Source organism: Balaenoptera ricei, chromosome 13 (genome assembly GCF_028023285.1).
Source record: "Balaenoptera ricei isolate mBalRic1 chromosome 13, mBalRic1.hap2, whole genome shotgun sequence".
In the NCBI taxonomy this organism is placed as follows: Eukaryota; Metazoa; Chordata; class Mammalia; order Artiodactyla; family Balaenopteridae; genus Balaenoptera; species Balaenoptera ricei.
In genome coordinates this window covers 55,186,253-55,200,715 of record NC_082651.1, presented here as the reverse complement: position 1 = coordinate 55,200,715, position 14,463 = coordinate 55,186,253, and the positions used below count along the sequence as shown (strand labels likewise).

The 14,463-nt window shown below is 41.0% G+C and overlaps 1 protein-coding gene across 3 annotated transcripts in view; it reads left to right on the top strand.

The window, feature by feature from the left end:
• Window positions 1–14,463, top strand: part of CCDC85A (coiled-coil domain containing 85A) — a 197,222-nt gene that overhangs the window by 139,138 nt on the left and 43,621 nt on the right. The gene's annotated exons all lie outside the window — the stretch shown is intronic.

Genomic DNA, 14,463 nt, shown 5'->3' with positions numbered 1-14,463 from the left:
TGGAAAAGACAACATGATAAAAGAAACAATAAGCATGCAGAAGACTCAAGTACCAGGGACCAGGACCCTGTGGAATGTCTTGGAGAGTGGTTAGGGAGGTCACTGGACCCCGCACACAAAGTGACTGGACAGTTAGTGTAGAACCCAGGTGCTGCGAACTGAACGGAAGACAGACCTTAGCTTCTGAAAGCGTAAAAAGCAGAGGCCGAATCCTTCCACTGTCAAGGATTCTGGTTAGAGCTCCAGGGAGATGCCCTGTTGAAGTTAACTTTCGAACTACTGTACCATCTGCTTGCTGTTTAGATCTGAGTGAGCAGATGCTGGTAAAAGGTATCCTGATTCTGTGGCTATGAGAAGGTTCCATTTGGTATTTCCTTCCTGGGCTAGAACCTCGTCTGTTCTGATGTGGAAGACTTGACTAAACTTCAAAAATTTTTTTCCTCCTTGCGTATGTATCAAATACCTAGTGATGGTGGTGATTACAAAGCAAGTGTTTTTTCTAGGCTGCTAAAAGAATAAAGCTGATTGGAATTTATTGACACAGAATTGAGCACTATCTTCAGAATTATGTGCACTTCTGAGTAATTCATTTTTCTCCATGTATATTAGGAGCTAGATTCTTAGCTTGATAGCAGGGATAGGATAAGAGAAGTTGGTGTCTCTTGATGGTAGACTGAATTCTCTCATTTACCCCCACACAGACAGCAATAGGAAAATAAATTTCAAGTGAGTTGCTATTTAGACTAAGAAGATTAATCTCTTTATAAGTCACTTCATTAAAATGGGCATTATGGAAAGATATATACATTTGTAGATGTAAGAGGCGTCCATCATTTTCCATGGATTTGAATTTACATGGGCCGTGGGCCTGTTGTTTTATTCTACCTTAATGTTCCTGGGTACTTCTGTTAAGTGATATACAATACATCAAATTCTCTTTTATTATCACCAGGAAGAAGGTGAAACAGCATTGGTAGCCGTGGCATTAAGTTAAGCAGAGTGAACATTTCATTGGGTTCCCCAACTGTTCAGAAGAGAATCCAGGAAAGCAGCTGCTTTGAAAACAACTCAGATTAGACATTAGCCAGAAGAATCTGCTCTTTGCCTTTGTCCAGTATTTTCTTCTAAGCCTGTAGGTTTCTGAATTGTAAGAATTTTGTGAAATTGTCCAACGATTGCATTGTGAATGGCATCTATATTTATTAAGCCCACTAATGACTTAGCAGATCCAGGTACTTAGCTGGCGATGGTTTGGTGGTTGTTGACCGTGAAACTTGCTGCCTTCACTTTGGCTGACTCTTGTTTACTTGAAGGAACAACCGCATGAATTGAAGGGGTGATGTGTTTTTTGTGTGTCTTAGGGAAAACAGAGTTTTCTTTCAACAAATGCATTCATTGAGTGATGGTGTAGCGTTCAAGTGTAATGATGAGGAAGAGACTTTAATTCAGTCAGACTCTATCGGTGCTGATCACCGTCTTTGGCCATTGCTTAATTTGGCCTTCCCTCTGTCTCTTCGCAGGGTCTGTGTTCTCCAGCAGTGAGGAGTGACCTTTGAGGTCCAGAATTGCACTCTACTAGCCTTGTGACTTTGAGGAGTTACTCAACACCTCTAAGCCTCAATCTTTCATCTCTAAGATGGGAATAATAATAACTGCTTCTTAGTTTTGCAGTGAGGATCAACTGCATTAGTGCACGTGAAAAATGCCTGTGCCTTTTTAGTGAAGTGCTTGATACATGCTAAATCAAATTAAAGTTATTAGCCATTATGTGTGTCCTCTGACATACTTGCTTGACCAAATTGATTAGTCTGTTGTCGCCTAATAACTGTTTAGTGAAGACAAAATGATCGAATCCTTGGGAATGGAGAAGAGCCCAAATGAACTTTGAGGTCAGCAGGAATTTTCCTGGCCAGAACTTGCCCTTCCTCCTGCCCTATGGTCAAGTGTCTCTAAAATCAAAGGGCATGAAAACCAATGTGAACACATGCAGGGTGCCCTGTGTTGGCTGTATTTAATAGGACTTTTGAGATTTATTTCCCATTACAATTTTTCCAGTGGTGGAAAAAAAAAAGCTTGATATCTTAAGTTTAGAATACCATTGTCAAATAAAATGCTTAGATTAAGTAGTGCTTTTATAGTTTTTTGGCTCCTTGATTTTGCAAACATTCAGTAATTTGTTCTCAACAATGTCATCAACTAATATTCTGTTGTATTGAGATAAGTCTTTTTTTTCTTAGCCTTGTAGCTTTCTTTAGTGGAAGGAGTTTTAGGTACACAGTTGAGGAAAGAAATCTGTAAGGGTAGGTGTTCTTAAAGAATAGAATTTTTAAATGTTTATAAGCTTCACTTAAACATGTTTAACTGCCCTAATCAGAACTGGTGTACATCTGTCGCATGAGTGTGCTTTATTCTCTTTCTCAGAACATAACAACATCATCTTAAATATTCTCTACTTCTCCAAGGCTTTGTGCATGGTAGATAGTCTATAAATGTTTGTTTAATGAATAAATGAAAGAATAGCAACATAACTTACATATACTGTTAGAAATCTTATCTTAGCTGCCTTTAGCGGTTAAACCACTAATATAGATTACGGTAAAATACATGATATTTGTAACCCAGGAATTGTGGGTCTTAAAGAGTCTTAAAGATCATCTATTTCTATATGCATATTTGTGTGAAAACTGAAACCCACAGAGCTAGCACTTAGCCACTGTGCTGTACTCCTTCCAAAATTACTGTGGGAGGGCTTGGGGCCCCAAGAGGAGGAGAAAGAGAGGCATGCTGAAAGGGGGCAGCAGGAGAAAAGCAAAGTGGGAGGATTGGATTTGGGAATGAAACACAGTGAGAGTAAAGGAGAGAGAGAGAGATCTAATTAAAAGGTACCTGAGCAGAAGATACACAAGCTCTGTGGCCGTGTCTACAAAGGCAGCCGGGTGCTTGCTTAGCTTTCTGAGGCTCAGGGCTGGGGAGGAGGGGGTCGTGGCTGGGTACCTGCCCTGTGGCTCTTCCCCTCCACCAGGCTTCTCTATTCAGACCCTCCTCCAAACCGCAGCCTTTTGACAGCAGCTCTCTACTGGGGACTTCCACATTTAAAGCACCCCACATCCCTTCTCAGAGCTGCAGAGTCATATATTTAACTGCCTACTCTGGATCTTGCCTTAGATGTCCAGTAGAAAGATTAAGCCTAACATGAACAAAATAGAATTCTTGATTTCAAACCCCACTCCTGCTCCATCTCCAAGCCATCTCCCCATCCCCTGGTTGCCCTTGCCGGAAAGGTAGCCATTATCTTTGATTCCTTTTCTTCGTAAGACCTCACATTTGCTCCATAGCTATGCTTTGTCCTTAGTCTCTTTCTCCAGGAGGCTTGTTGAATGTGACCACTTCTCTGTGCACCACGGCTATGGCTCCTTTACAACCCACAGTCACCTCTCAGCCCACCTCCTACAGAGGTCCCCTCAATCATCCCCCAAACTTCACTCTCATCCTATTTTTCTCTGTCTTTCACAGAGCAGCCAAGACGATCCTTTTAAAGTATAAATCAGATGGTGCCAGTGTAATGTACCAATCCCCCTTCCCTAACCGCTCCCCATTCCAAACGGTACAAAATCCCAGCTCCTTACATTGGTTCACTGACACCGTGGGTCTTGTCTCTGCTGCTCCAACCTCATCTCCCCTCACTTTCCTCACTTCTTTCTGGCCACTTCAGTCTTCTTTCTTTTCTTTGAGCGCCTGTGGCTCACTCCCATCTTGGGGACTTTGCAAATTCTGTTCTTGCTGTTTGGAGAGTTCATTCCCAGAATCTTTACATTCAAGTTTCAAGTTGAATGCCTCAGATCTTCTCAGATGATCTCGATCTAAGCTAAAAGGGTGAAGGGTGTACAGGGGAGCAGTGTGCTTATTTATGTGTGTGTCTGCATGTCTGTCTGTCTTGTCTGTCTTCCGTATTAGAGTGTTCCATGAGCAGAGGAGCCCTTTTTGTTTGTTTGCAGTGGACTGTCTATAGCACATGAAAGAGCGTCTAACACATAGTGAGTGCTCAATGAATGTATGTTAACTGACTGATTAGAAAGGGCTTGTTAATACATGCTTAAATAGCTAACAAAAAAAACAGTTCCACAGTATGTGGTCTTTCCAATTTTGTTTATCTAAACTAACTATACTTATCCATTATCTAACTGCATTCATCCATTATCTATTCATAGCACTTTGTGTACGGTTAGATAATGCTAAAACATTGTGAAAACTTTGCTTTTCTTATGTAAGGCAACTATTCCTGAATTGTTACACTATGAGTTTGTTTGGCCAGCTACCATTTCGTAGCCACTGCAGAGAGCATATATAGGCTGAATTGAACAACATTTTTATGAATTCCCAATTGATAGAATCCAGATTAATGACGCTTTGCTGTACAATATGATAAAAAATATTTTTATTTTGCTGCAGTATATGACAGTAAAAAAAACAACTGTGCATAGGCTTCTAAAAATATCTCAATATACATAAAAAGTCAAAATAATTATCCTAAGAGAAAATAAAATTTTTATAGACTTAACTGTCTTTTGAAAATTTGGTTTTCTTATAGATTTGCTTCCTTGTTCGTTCATTGACAATGCTGACAAGATGCACTTACAAGGGGGCCGCACACACTGAAGGAAATTGTTACATTTCTTAAAATGACATCAACTTTTATCCTCTGGCATTGGGAAAAGGCAGCATTTTCTCTGGGAAATGACAACAGCAGCAGCAGCAACATAACAATGGAGAGTAAGACACATTTTAACCCTGAATAGCTGTTAAAATGGTACTCATGCTAAACAGCTCTTTAGAGTTGGAAATATTTTCCATAGAGTCCCCAGTCCTTTAGGCCAGTTCAGTGCTACTTACCTAGTGTCTCCTTCATGGAGTTGATGCTTTCAAAGGGAAAAGTCAAAGTGAAGGCAATTTTAGGGCACACAAACTTCCTGTAAGCCAGACTTCAGTTTCGATGGCTTGCTATTGTGTGATTTTTTTGGTGGAAATCTGACTGCATTTTGAGTTAACTGCCTGAAACTGTTCGGGGAGCAACAAACTTGGAGTAGCAGCCAGAGCAGTTGGGAACCGAATGATGAGGACATTCGTTCATCAGAAATTGACAGGACACCTTCTAGCACATAGCGCTGTGCGAATCATAGGACAGCTCGGAAAGTAACTATAAGGCAAGGCCTTGCCACATGGAGCCTCCAGCTTCTAGAGAGAAATGGAAGCTGAAACAACCAGGTGCCGATTCCCAAGGAATAGGGACAGGTAGATGATAGCAAATAGGCAACAAAATGCCATTCTCTCCCGTTTTAAAAACACTCTCATTTGGAAAGAGGAGAAACTTGAAAATTTTTTGGTAATTATTTTCTGGAACAAAGTTAGGACATAGACCCTGATTTTCTTTTCTGTTTTCTAAATTGGTTTATGTGCAAATCATTGGATTTCAATATCCATTTAACTATTATATTTACTCTTTTATAGAAAATAATAAGTGAAAACAATCTGGGCTGTTTCCAAAAACATACCACTTGCATGGCACTAGGGCGATAACACTCGTGATTTTTTTTCTGTCAAAGCTTTCTTGGAAAAGGATACAGTATTTCTAGCTTTCATTCTAATAAACAGGACAGCACATTGCTGTTTCCTTTTCATTTGAAATGACAGGTTTTTCTCTTCACGAAGAAACATAACCTGTTTTGAACGGACCACTGCTCTCTGCCCTCCTCAGGCTGCTCTCTCTCAGCTCAGAGACCCTCACTCAGGGCCCAGCTGGCACCTGCCCTGTGCCCTCCCCCTCGGTACACCCCTCCCTCGCAGGGAGTGTCTGGAAGGAGAATGTCCAGGTGAAGTTTAAATTCCTCCCAGTGGTATTTCTAACCAAAAGGGGGGAATCTTATCAACTTAAGCAGATGTCCAGATGAAGGCATTTATATTGTATTCCAAGATGTTAGTGGCAGAAATGGTTCATGTTTTGCACATTTCCCATAACTGTTTTTATGTGTCTCTTTCTCTTTATCCCTCTTTGTACTCTCCCTCTCTTTCCTCCTCGCCTTCCCCCCCCCAGTGTGCCACCCCCCCCATAAGACATTTTTTTTTGAGCCTGGTGAAAACACATTTCAGATTTTATTTATTCATTTATTTTTTCTTTTTATTTGGTCATGTTGGGTCTTAGTTGTGGCACACAGGATCTTCATTGCAGCATGTGGGATCTTTCATTGCGGTGCGTGGGCTTAGTTGCCCTGTGGCATGTGGGATCTTAATTCCCCGACCAGGGATCGAACCCATGTCCCCTGCATTGGAAGGTGGATTCTTAACCACTGGACCACCAGGGAAGTCCCCAGATTTTCTTATTGAAATTACCCACCAGTGATTAGATCTGACATAATTTGAGAACCTCCCCAATGTTTCCATCCAAAGTTTAATGTTCTCTAGAATGTTCTTCATGTTCAGTGGCACAACAGAATTGATATTAGGCTCCATTCAGATACAAACCCAGTCTTACCTGGAGTGATTGACAATTGTAGACCTGTACTACGAAATAATTTCTTTTCAGGGCACTATCTGTGTAATGGGTTGATTGACTCATTCAATAACTTTTTAATGTGCAGACACTATTCTAGGCACTTGGAGTACATCACTCAACACAACAGACAAAGATCCCTGCCTTGTGGAGTTGACATTCTGATGGAGAGAGACAGGGCTTATACAATAAACATAACATATGAACAAGCTAATTTATATGCTAGAAAGTGATAAAGTATTTTGAAGAAAAATAAAGAAGTACAACAGGCCAAAGGAGATCAGGAGAATGTGGGGCGGAGGTGGGGGTAGTTTACAGGATTAAAGGAGGAGGACTTGGTAAGTCTCACTGAGAAGCTGAGATCTGAACAAAGACTTGTAAGAGTGAGGAAATTGGCCAAGCCGCTCCCTGGGGGAAGAGCAGTCCAGAGAGTGTGGACGACTAAAGCTAGTGTATGCCTGGAGTGTTCAGGAGCAGAAGGGAGGCCTTGTGGCTGGAGCAGAGGTGTGACGTCATGAAGTCGGAAAGGCACCAGGTCCCCAGATTACATGGGGCCCTGCTGGCCTTTTTAAGGACCTTGACTGTTCTTTTGTTTTTTTTTTTTAAACCTGTTTTTTTTTTTTTCCTCCAAATTTTATTTATCTATTTATTTATTTTTGGCTGTGTTGGGTCTTCGTTTCTGTGCGAGGGCTTTCTCTAGTTGTGGCAAGCGGGGGCCACTCCTCATCGTGGTGCACGGGCCTCTCACTATCGCGGCCTCTCTTGTTGCGGAGCGCAGGCTCAGTAGTTGTGGCTCACGGGCCCAGTTGCTCCGCGGCATGTGGGATCCTCCCAGACCAGGGCTCGAACCTGTGTCCCCTGCATTGGCAGGCAGATTCTCAACCACTGCACCACCAGGGAAGCCCGGACCTTGACGTTTATATGGAGCAAAATGGTGAGCTCCTGTGTGGTTCTGGAGAATGACGCGATCAGACTTAGCATTTTAGAAGGAAAACCCTGGCTGCCGTGGGGTTGAAATAGACTTTGAATGATAGTAGACCTGGGAGAGGAGGCAAAGAGAGAAGTGAGGACACCTGTTAGGAGACTAGTGGGAGGTTGGATTTTCAGGATATTTTGGCAGCAGGGTCAACAGAATTTCGCAATGGATGGGGAGTGGGGTGTGTGAGAGGGTGGAGCCAAATGTCATGCTAAGGTTTTTGTCACAAAGAAAACCTAATAGTCAAAGGGTTAAAGTCTAGGTTTAAGTGTAAACAGCCAAAGGGAGCACAAGGTTTTTGGAAATTTAAGTAGTGGAGGAAGGTGACAAGACAAACAGATCCCAGTTTCAAGCTGCTGTCCCTTCCCCCTTCCCAGCTGGATTCCAGCAGAGGAGTCTTCCCAGCCAGGGCCTGTGCACCCCCCTTTCCTGATGCCTAGAACTCTCTTCTCCAAGCTCTCTGCATAGCTGGCTCATTTGCAGGCTGTAGTCCCCAGAGAGCTCCTCTAGGCCACGCTCCCTAATGTAGCTGTACTTCCGCTCAACCCTGCTAGTTCTCTGTTTCGTTGCCTTTATGGCGCATGTTGCCTTCACAAAGGAGTGTATTTGCTCTCCATTGTCGGTCTTCCTCTCTGGAATGTGCACTCCGTGAATGCACAGACCTTATCACTTTTGCTTGCTGCTGTATCTCCATTATCTAGAACAGTGTCTGGCACACAGCAGATAATCAGTATTGGGTGAAGACCAAGTCTTGATATTACAGGAAGTCAGTAAGTATGTATTAAATCCCTACGGGAAACACCAACAGTCACTGTGTAGGGTTTAAGGGAATATTTTCAAGTAGCATATTTGGGCAAAAAATGAAAACATGAAAATAAATAACATACAGACAACTAGGTAAAGGAACACCACAAGGCACTCAATATATGATTTCTTGGCAAATGATAAGAAGGAAAATGAAAGAGATTTATGGAGGGAGCAGAATTTAAAACTGTAGAACTATTGATCTTCAGAGGTAAAGGGACTAGCCCAGCAGCACACACAGGTAGAAATCTTTGCAGCATCTCATTGAGCGTCTCCAAACATTTATAAGAATATGAATCACGTTATCATCTGAAGCAGTATATGCTAATCTTTGGATATTCTAATTATTAGAAGGTTGTTTTTCGTAACATGCATAGAGAAATAAGGAGTATGGACTAGGCCGAGAATGATTATTTGGCAGGGGAAGGTGTGGGCAGAGACCCAGAGCTAAGTTGGGGCCAGTGAATAACAGTGAACAGGTTTCTACATGGGAGGAACGGGTAGAAAATAACTATCTCCTATTTCTTTCAGATTGCCACAGAGAGAAGGATCTGACAAGAGTAGAATTAGCTTCATAGATGAGGGACCAGAGCAAGACCTGACATCATTTTTTACCTACTTAGGACAATTAAAGCTCCCATTAAAAATTTAAAAATTCTACCTCTGCCAGTAAAGCAGCCTGAGTTAAATATCCAGGCAAATCCGAAACTGCTGATGCCAACAAGATTTTTTTTTTTTTTAATAAGTAAAGCATCAAATTATAGTGAGAAATGTAATCACTTATACTTCTGGAGCTCATACGAATTCTAAGTAGGAGGCTGAACTTTGCTTGCCTGAGGAAGAAAGAGAAACACTTTTAGAACAGTAATAATTTTTTAACGATATAGTTCTGAAGTCATTTCCTTCGGAATGTGTAAAAGCCTGTGGATGGTGGGATTAATTTGGAACTAATTCAAGCAGTGTCTTTAGAGGTTGGGGTTTATTAAAGAGATTGCCTCCAGATTTGAAATCATGTGACTGTTGGACTCTCTCTGGCCGAGGGAGCAATGGCCCACAGCAGCAATAGTCTTCCAGATGATTGTCCTCCTTTATATTCTTCCAAATGCTGTAATTTGTTTTAGAATGGACCATTACCAGATTTTATTTTTCGCCCTGAAATTTTGAAGACCAGACGGCACTTCATCTAATCAAAACTACTCAGAAGTTTGACCAACCTTAGACAGTTGCAAATATCAACAGTAAACCTTTCATGTACAATAATCAGAGTAATCCTTGGCTGATTTCAAGGATGGGATTCCCCTAGGGAGACAAACACTGCTTTAGAAAGCAAGGGGGAAATTAGAGGGTTTAATATTTCAACCAGAGTATTTTCAAACTAGCAGAGAAGAAAGTCGAGCTACTTTATATGATTGAATGCATTTCAGGTAAATTGAAGTGAAATCAAGTCCAGGATATTGTCCAAGGAGAATATCAAGTTATTTTAAAGGTAAAAGTCCATCCAGAATATCTAAAATCAGGAAGAAAAAAGGAGAAGTTAGAATTTAACTGTCTACGTGAGAAGCTTGACATCTTAGTGATTAGAAGATCCAGGATGGGAATCCCTGTGATGCCCCAGGAATGAAACAGAATCTTTTGAATGTATATGTATAACTAATCCCCAGTGTTAGAGGCCAAGTTCACTACCTTCTGGGCTTTATTCTCTTATCTGCCAAATGAGTCAGGATGGGGGACCGGTTGGATTAGGGAATCTCTTAGGTACATTCCAGTTCTCAAATTGGAATCAATTAGATGTGTGTTAGTGGAATTCTTATGACTGTTTCTCATACTTGTTTTATTACAAGAGGTCCTGTGAACTTCTACATGTAGGTTCAGAGAAAAGTGAGGATACATGGAGAAAATGGTTTCTGCTTTGAAAACATGCCCAAGATTTACCCAAAGAACCTCTTGAGAATGTCATTGGATTTTCACATTGGTATTGTTTGCTTAACCTGGCTTTTCTAATGTGCAGATGTCCATAGATTTCCCAGGAAAGAGAAATAAAATGCCCTTGGGGGAAGTTAAAAGCAAATCTCACCATTTGCATAGCTGTGATTTGACATTGGCTTTTTAGATCCCTGAATGTGGGATGCAACTTGGCTTTTCCTCCTGCTTCCAGTATGTCCCTCTCTCTTCCTTCATGTGAATTCCTTCTCTCTTCCCTGTTTACAAGAGGATCATTCTTGTCCGTCCTGTGGCTCTACTAGCATCTCTCTGTCTCTCAAGCTTCTGTTGATCCATTAGTCAAGTTTCTCCTTCAGAAGAACTGCAGCCAATATTGATCTTTTTGTACTCCTGCTTCACATGATTTAGCTCTGAATATCATATTACCTATTGCTTTTTTTCCTTCTTATCGCCCCTCAACTGGTTATATACTTCTTGAAGATAGGATCCTTCTTTAATATATTGTATATCTACATAGAGCAGCCGTCCCCAACCTTTTTGGCACCAGGGACCCGTTTCATGGAAGACAGTTTTTCCACAGACGGGAGCTGGGTTGGGGGGATGGTTTCAGGATGATTCAAGCACATTACATTTATGTGCACTTTATTTCTATTATTATTACATTGTAATATATAATGAAATAATTATACAACTCGCCATAATGCAGAATCAGTGGGAGCCCTGAGCTTGTTTTCACTTGCCACTCACTGATAGGGTTTTTTGTTTTATTTTTTAATAAATTTATTTTTTGATTTATTTTTTGGCTGCATTGGGTCTTTGTTGCTGCACGTGGGCTTTCTCTAGTTGTGGCGAGCGGGGACTATTCTTCCTTGTGGCACGCGGGCTTCTCGTTGCAGGGGCTTCTCTTGTTGCGGAGCACAGGCTCTAGGCATGCAGGCTTCAGTAGTTGTGGCACACAGGCTCAGTAGTTGTGGCTCATGGGCTCTAGAGCGCAGGCTCAGTAGTTGTGGCACACAGGCTTAGTTGCTCCGCAGTACCTGGGATCTTCCCAGACCAGGGCTCGAACCCATGTCCCCTGCATTGGCAGGTGGATTCTTAACCACTGTGCCACCAGGGAAGTCCCACTGATAGAGTTTTGATATGAGTCTGCAAGCGATTTATTATGGTCTCTGTGCAGTCAAACCTCTCTGCTAATGATAATCTGTATTTGCAGCCACTCCCCAGCGCTAGCATCACCGCCTCTGCTCAGATCATCAGGCATTAGATTCTCATAAGGAGAGCACAGCCTAGATCTCTGGCATGCGCAGTTCACAGTAGGGTTCACGCTCCTATGAGAATCTAATGCCGCCCGCTGATCTGACAGGAGGCGGAGCTCAGGTGGTAATGCGAGCCATGGGGGGTGGCTGTAAATACAGATGAAGCTTCGCTCGCTCACCCGCTGCTCACCTCCTGCTGTGAGGCCTGGTTCCTGGTTCCTGGGTACCCCTGATGTAGAGTATAGCCTCGTATTTGGCTGTTTTCTGCAGGAGGCTTGATTTTTCTTTTGGAACCTCATTCTCAGAGTTCTGATAAGCCAAAATGACATTCTGAAATCTGTTTTAACAACTGTCAGCCACTGGTATAAATGTAATGATCAGTTCAAATGATAGTACATTCTAATGCAGTTGTGTGTGTGCATGCACATGCATGTATGTATCACTTTATAATAAAAGCACCGATTTTTGTCATGTACTTCTCTTGGGAGCACAGTGGTACTCTACACGTCCTGGGTGTAATGGAAGTGTGTATCTTATAGTTGACACCACTCTGGAAGGTCCTTGTGTAAGCAAGGAAAAGGAAGCAGCAGCTTGGGGAAGGGACTGTAGCAGACATGGTCAAATATATTCCAGCACACAAGGGGCTCCTTTTCTTTCTTACACAGAAGATTTTATCTTTTTTTTCTAATGATCAGCTAGGACTGGGATGTGGATTGCGGTGTATTTTTTAAAGTGGAAGTTCTTACACTTTATTCTATTCTGTTTTATTAAAATGTTTACATATTTTCTGTCCCATTATTGGTTATGTACTAGTAGTTGGGCTTCGCTAGCCTATGATGCAATAACAAATAAATCTTGAAATCATGAGGGTTTAACAAAACAAATGTTTATTTTTCTCTCATGTCACAATTGAAGGATTGGATGGTTTCCTCAATGGCTCTTCATATAGGGACTTGGGGACCCAATGATGATCTTCCAGTATATTCCAGAAAAAAGTTTGCCTGCTCCACTCCCATATAAAAGGAGTATATAAAAAGTTTCTTGATGAATTAAACAACTAACAGCGTGAATTCTCTTTTATTCATGCAGATTAACTATACTTCCTGTCCCCCAAACTCCACCCCCCCCCACATACACACACGAGTTTTTTCATTCATCGTATCTGTTCATTGTTAAATAATAATTGCAAAAGAGAGTGAGCTTGGAACAACAGGACCTTCTGGAACACAGCACATGGGTGTGTAATCCTAAAATGAAATTTGCATTCTGAGAAACTTAAGACTTGCAATAACTGGCCTTTTCTTCATTCCAACCCTAGTAGTGCCCAACACACATCAGTGACGCAACAAATATTTGTGGAGCAAATGAACTCAAAACTTTCCTTAGCTTTGCCTTTACCTTGGAGCTAATTTGCTTTTTTACCTTACCTGTCCAAAAATCTTCCCTATCATTTCCTGTCCCTGCCCGTATTTGCAGTGAATGCTTTGAAACAGAGATCTGGACTTCATCTGTTGTAACTTGACATTAAAAATTGTAGTTAAGGAATGTTTTCCAAATTCAAGAATTTACCCTTTTTTTGGAACTGACATGATGTGACTTTCGTAATGTAAGCAGAAACGTAATGAAACCATCAAATATGTAAACTGCAAAGATTTAAAGAAGAGAAATAGATTAAAGTGACTGAAGATAGTTACTGAATTAAAATCCATTCAGTGGCATTTTTCAAATGTCACCTGAATCACTCTGTATAGAGTCATTTCAGCTGCTTTCAGTATCACAGCCTTAAGGATGATGCAGTATAGGGACAATAAAGAAACAGTGTAAATTGTGAACAAAGGAAAAAAGAATTTTATTTGTTTATGGTTTAAATAGGCTATTTCTGAGCAACTTTTCACTCGAATGACCCTTATCAAGTGGTTGTTTTTTTTAGCGTAGAGAGGGGAGCTTGCAAAACTGTGTAAATCAGGCAATCTACATTCACATTTTGATGAGCAGCAAATCACTTAATTCATTTGCTAGAGTAAAGCGGATTCATGAAATCAATAAGTTGGTTATTCATTTATGCCGGATACTTTTTTTTTCCCTTTTGAAGAGTCCATAAAGCAAACACTTAACATTTCATTGAGCTAAAAAAAAATGAGAGCATATTTCTAGCAAATGTCTTCAGCTTCCTTTACCTTGTGTTTCTGTCTTGTTGAGAAATGCTCAAGGCAAGTCGTCACCATTGGTGTGAGATCAGTGGATGGTTATATTAATGTTAGTGATGGGGACTTTTCTGCAGACATTTGTGAAAACAGGCATGCTGTAAACCGGTTAGGGATGAGTTCAATTTTTACATTTGTGAATTAAGGACTGAAGTTTCTTATGTATTTTAAGAAAATAAAATGTTACCTTGTTGCTTTGGAGGTCACAAAATGGAATTGGGTTCATATAACCAATTTCCATATAAAAATTAAGAGTTTCCATGATGAATTTCAGATCAAGGTATTAATTTGCATACATATCCATCCTAACTGCCGATTATTAGGGGCTCCAAATGTTTCCTTCTAAAATGCACTACCTTCTTGGCCTTGCCTCTTGCTCTTTTGTGTTTTTTGAGGCTGAGGAACATGCACATGATCTGCTGCTTTAAAATTAACTGTGGAAATATGCTCTGGAGGGATTCTTTGGTCATGTACATTTCACTATACCTGAAATATGTTTGCTCTTGGGTAATGAATGCATTGCAACTATGTTGCAGTATGATGCTGTGCAGTTGATTATTTTGGATTTAATGAAGAAGAGTCACTGTCAGATGGTTCCTCAAAATGAAAACTCCACTTTGCTCCACGTGTGAACTTTTTCATAATGTAAAGCTATAAAATAGAGAGTTTCGCTCTGGAACAGATACTAAGCATGATGCTGATTCTGAGCTGTCAGCACACACCTGAGCTTGTTGAAGA